The following is a 6,199-nucleotide window of genomic DNA, read 5'->3' on the forward strand; positions in this document are numbered from 1 at the left end:
AAATCCATCCGCGGGTCCTGAAGTAGCTGGCAAATGGAGTTGCTAAGCCACTGTCCATCATATTTGAGAAATAATGGCAGTCAGGTGAAGTTCCCAATGACTGGAAAAGGGAAATATAACCCCCATTTGCAAGAAGGGGAAAATGGAAGACCAGTCAGTACGAAGAGCTACAGACCAGTCAGTCTCACCTTTGTGCCTGGCAAAATCATGGAGCAGATTCTCCTGGAAGGCATGCTAAGGCACACGAAAATCAACAAGGTGTTTGGTGACAGCCAGCATGGCTTCACTAAGGGGAAATCCTGCCTGACCAATTTGGTGGCCTTTTATGAGGGGGCTACGGAACTGATGGATAGGGGCAAAGGAGTTGATGTTGTCTACCTGGGCTTGTGCAAAGCGTTCGACACTGTCCTGAATGACATCCTTGTCTCTAAATTGGAGTGACATCAATTTGATGGATGGACCACTCGGTGGATAAGGAACTGGCTGGATGGCCGCACGTAAAGAGTTCTTGTCAATGGCTCGATGTCCAGCTGGAGACCAGTAACGAATGGTGTCCCTCAGGGATCGGGTTTGGGATTGATCCTGTTCAACATCTTTGGCAGTGACATGGACAGTAGGATTGAGTGTGCCTTCATCAAGTTTGCCGATGACACCAAGCTGTGTGGTTTGGTTGATACGCTGGAGGGAAGGAATGCCATCCAGAGGGACCTGGACACATTTGAGAGGTAGGCCAATACCAACTGCATGCAAAGTGCAAGGTCCTACATGTGGGTCAGGGCAATCCAACAGATGATACAGAGCAACTCTGCAGAGAAGGACTCGGGTGTGCGGGTCAATGAGAAAATGAATATGAGCCGGCAGTGTGCGCTCGCAGCCCAGAAACCAACCGTATCCTGAGTTGCATCAAAAGAAGCATGACCAGCAGGTCCAAAGAGGTGATCCTGCCCTTCTACTCCACTCTCGTGAGACCTCACTTGGAGTACTGTGTGCAGCTCTGGTGTCCTCAACGTAACAAGAACTTGGAGCTTTTGGAGCAAGTCCAGAGGAGGTCCACGAGGATCATCAGGGGACTGGAGCAGAGAAGCTGCATGAAGACCTCATAGCAGCCTTTTAAATCTGAAGGGTGCCTACAAGGATGCTGGGCAGGGACTCTTCATCAGGGACTGTAGCGATAGGAAAACAGGTAATGTGTTTAAACTTAAACAAGGGAAGTTCAGGTTAGTTATAAGGAAGAAGTTCTTTACTGTGAGGGTGATGAGGCCCTGGCACAGGTTGCCCAAAGAAGTGATAAATGCTCCATCCCTGGTGGTATTCAAGGCCAGGTTGCACAGAGCCTTGGGCAACATGGTCTGGTGTGAGGCATCCCTTCCCATGGCAGAGGGTTAGAACTAGATGATCTTAAGGTCCTTTCCAACCCAAACCATTGTATGATTCTGTGGTGCTTTTTAGTTAATAGAAAGAATGTTCAGTAGCAACTCACATTCACAAGTATTTCTGACCAAGAGGAGGGAAATGAGATTACTCAAAAAGTTATTTTTCAAATTTGGAAAGTTTTTTGCAGTGGCAGGATGTCCTAGTAAATTAAAGCTTACTAAAAGGAAAAGAAAAGTGGGACTATTCACTATTATTTTTTCTTTCAGAATGTATCAGGTGTCATTAGCAGCAGATAGTACTGCTGGAATGAGCAATTGAAGCTTTCTGTAGTCTATCGTTCAGATAAGTTGGACTTGTATTATTTCTACATTTGTACACTATTTGTGCAAGATAATACTCTGGATTTGCAGAAGGTGGAAACCAATTTAACTTGCTGTATAATTCACTGTGATGGGTTTTGTAATCACACTGCAAAATGAGTCTAGCTGCTGTATTATACAGTACTGATACTGTCTTATGTGCTGCAGAACTAGTTCCTCTCCAAATAATGTCATAGTATTCTAAACGAGAAAATATAAAAGCCCTGACAATGCTTTTTGTGCAATTGCAACTAAGACATCTTCCAAAATGACTAATAAAAGCAAGCTGAAGCACAGAGTTTCTGGCAGAGCCTTGCAAATGTGCTCATTAGCATTGCAACACAACTAATCCTTTTTTTTTTGTCCTCCTCCTACCCCCCACATTACAAAAAATTTAACCAGTAAAATGAACAAATGAAATTTGAGCTTTTCCTTCAGAGAGGATATGTAATAACTTGCAAAATTCCCCCTTTTTCCCACTATTTCAGATATTTGCTTGAATTAAGTCTGTGTGATTATATCAGTCAGATAGAAGGGATGAGTGAGTCACCTCATAAATTACAAGAATGAAGAAAGTACTTATGGCATGAGGGCAGTAGTACTCTCTCCTCAAAGTCTTCTCAAAATAAAAAATCTTCTTGATGTTCCTCTAAGGAGTTCTCATCACAACAGGAATATCCAGGGAAAGAGCCTTCTCAATGTGTATGAAATAGAACTGTTTTCTCTGCACACCCTATGTACTACTTAATATTTGATACTGGAATCTCAAATTCCTATTCACCAAATGAGCACAGGCCAGCTAATCCATGGCAGATACATGTACACAGATTCACTCCATAGCACTTATGAACACATAGATTTGTTTCTTTGTTGATGTGGAAAGGTTCTCATTTGTGAAGTTTGGAATAAACAGCCAGTAAGACAGAGGGCAGGAAGCATTGATAACTGATGGTAAAAGGATGGATGATTCTGGAATGGGTCCTCATTTTATATCTTGGATCTTCGTGTTGCCTGTCTAGCCTTGAATTTTTTACCTTCAAAGTATTTTTTAACAGCAAATCCATTCCCTGGTCTTCATAACAGCTTGTTTTTTGAATTATAAAAGAGGAGGGTTTGGGGGGGCAGGTCTTTTTGTAATTTATTTCTTTGTTAATGGAACTTTCACTGATGGCAACATTGACAGTTCACACTGCCAAATTTCACAAGCTGGCAGTTCTAACAATTAGTATGAAAATAGATGATGTGCCTTTTGTCTTTTTATTTTTAACTGAAGTATGGTTTATATAATTGGAAGGAACACAAAACCAGTTGAAACACCTTTAAAATAAACTCCAACACTGCCACATTTGCAGCCACAGACATCATCACTTTTGGACTCATTTTGAAGCACACTGTATATCTGTAATCACATGCAGTTGATATGTGTTTTACGTGCAAGTGAATAACTCAGTCTCTTTAGACTTTGAGGAGTAAGTTTCCTATATTTATCAAAAAAAAATATGTCATGACTTAACCTATGGACAAGGAAAGAACAGGTTTTTATACTCAAAACCACACACACAAGTGGAATCCTGAGCTGAATTCAAAGCCCTCATCCAGTGTCTCAGCTGTGAGATTCAGGCTATTTAACAACTGATTAGAGGTAAGGAGCACATTATTTGGCAATATAAATGACCTTCCTCTTTCACAGAACCAAGGGGTCTTGTCACAACTATCAAGCATGTGGTTATTTTGTGGGTTATCCGAGGCAGGGAGGTTATCCCAGCCTCCTGCCAGATAAATTACATGGCAAAGTGGTGAAGGTGGCCAAGAGCTTGTCAGCTACAGAAGGGTAGATGTAGCTTTGTAGTCTGTATTAAGACAGCTTTTACAGTCTTCCAGTCAGCACTGGCTTCCTTTCAATTTCTGCAGTTTCAGGTCTTAACTCTTTCAAGCTGTACCAACCCAGGATAACCTGTTATATGAAATAAAGTCAGGGTAATGTTAGGTAAAATGTCATTGCAACACAGAGCAGGAGCTACAATTAATCCTTGCAGAAAAAGGTCAAGCATGAATCATCAAATGCTGTAGGTTTTTAAGGGATATTTTCCAACCCTCTTATTTCACATGAAACAGCAGCTGTTTATTTTATTGTATATAACATTTCTTCCTTTAATACAAGTTTCAGCTGATGATAAAGGGGATTTATTTAGAATGTCATAATGTCTTCTAGTTCTTTTTTATAATTTACAAAGCAAAGAGGAATTTTTCAGCCCACGATTGTATAGAACCAATCTAATAACTGACCAGAGCAGAAGACTGCATTACTCTCTTCTTTCTGTCCCATCCTCATGAATGCTTTTGGCTTGTTTAATCATTAATTAGCTAATTAATTAAATTTAGCATTGTGTCTGGTGCTCTCCACTTGGCAGTTTTTTTGAGAGCTTTTGACTCAGACTCTAGTAAGGACCCTTTCATTTCAGGCAGTGTGCTAACATCACATAGGGAAGAAAAGAATGAGCCTAATAAATGCTTTTCCTGGTTTTCCACAGTTTCCATTTCCGAATACATTTTAACACTTAAAGATGCATGAAAGAGTTAGGTGAGTGGGTTTTTACAACCCTAGTGTGACACAAACCGAATCTATTCATTTTGAGAATTTACTTCCCTTTATGTTATCAGGATGGCCAAATGGACACATAATGATGTGAAGAGTTTTGTTATCACAAACCAACTTCTATTTAAAAATAAAAAGGGAGATTTAAAAGAAAATATCAAAGATATATTTTCCTAAATTTTCAGAATGATTCAGTATAGGTTTAATTTTCCTTTTCATTTCCCACATCTGGATTCTAAAAATCCCAAAAGGTGTTCGCACTGAATCAATGTCTGCTAGCTATCTTTGCATGACAAAGGGGGCTGGATTTAGCCCCAAGAAATGCTACATCAAATGTTTACATTGCAGAACAGAACTCATGAGATTTCAGCTAAGTTTTTTACTAGAAAGGTACATTTTACACTGAAAGCCATATCTGCGCTGCTGAAATTTCTTTGGTTCCTCCTTCACCATTCAAGCCTGATTATAAGTACCAATATACATACAACTCTCTTGCAAACTGGAATCAATTGTTTCTCCGCATTAAATACTGAGCAGTGGCTACAGCATTTTATTTCAGTAATATTTTCTGTGTGCTTTGAGAATATTTTGTGGAAGCAAACACATATGCTGTCAGTCATAGGAAAGTAATTTCTATTAAGAGAACACTCATGACTTCTGCAAGTGGTTTTTTCACATGGATCATGAAACTTGAAGGCCCAATGTCAATTCAGCTTTCAATAACGAATTATGGGAGCTCTACTCCTCAGAGACAGCTTGGATACATTCCATTGTTGGAACACATAACAGGTAAAAAATGTAAGAACTTCAGAGTGAGTAGGAGATTTAAAGGGTGTAAGAAAAGTTGTTGGGAAAACACAGGTTGTACTCCAGGTTTTATGGAGCTTTATAAATGCTTCCTCATCCTAATTCTATTGTTTTCATGTAAGAATAGAAAACAGTGGGCTGAATACAGAATTTCAGAGAGTGGACCCAGCCACACAAACTGGATGGGAAGCAAGCAATGCTTTTGCTATATAGTAGCCTGAGGTAGAGGAGAAGGGTAGCAGGGCTCCATAGAGTGTGATACGTTACTGTAGAAATTTCTATGAGTAAGGAATGTACTACCGAGTAAAGGGGTAATGAACTGCTTAGTCCTAGAAAGTATCAGGTTCACCATGTGTGAATGCTTTTAGACTGAGAAGGGGTACTTTGCCTCTGAAGTTTTGGCATTTGTTTCTGACAAAATTTAGTTGGAAGGTGAAGAACAAAGAGGTCAGTGAGAAGCAAACCAAGGTACTATGTCAGATGTAATGTGACACATCCTAATCTAACCTAATACCTGATCAGGTAAGTGTGTAGCAACCATTTTTACATTTGTTCTAAGAACCTAGTATTTTTCCTTGAAACTTGAAATTCAAATTATGAATACTTGGAAGTGCTTATAGAATGTTGTTTATATCCATAGCACCTGATGTGTTATGTAAAACATACAGACAAGCTTCTAGAAGTTGTGAAGGGCTAATGATAAAAAAGGGGTAGAGCTGAAGAAAGAAAAAAAGATTACTACTGTGAATAGTTCACCTAGCTCAAAGGGTAAAAGCTTCCCCTGTGCAGGGAACCAGAATGAGACCTATACACCACTTAATTAACACTTAAACCCACAAAATATGGCCCTTGGCACTGCTGCAATTTTCTCTGAGGACGCAAGCATAGAGAATAAGCTTCAACCTTACAGGCTATTGCCATTATGTTGGCAGTCTCATACATCACTGTAACTTTCATGCCTGTACCAAATGGCTTTAAAATTCTGTAGTGCAGTGTAAGCTGAAAATGTTCAAAATTGTACCAGTCAGCTGGTGAGAATTCAAATAATGTACAAGAGTTGAAA

Source organism: Pezoporus occidentalis, unplaced genomic scaffold (assembly GCF_034315485.1).
Source record: "Pezoporus occidentalis ecotype Australia unplaced genomic scaffold, CSIRO_AGI_Poc_V1 ctg20, whole genome shotgun sequence".
NCBI classification, from domain to species: Eukaryota; Metazoa; Chordata; class Aves; order Psittaciformes; family Psittacidae; genus Pezoporus; species Pezoporus occidentalis.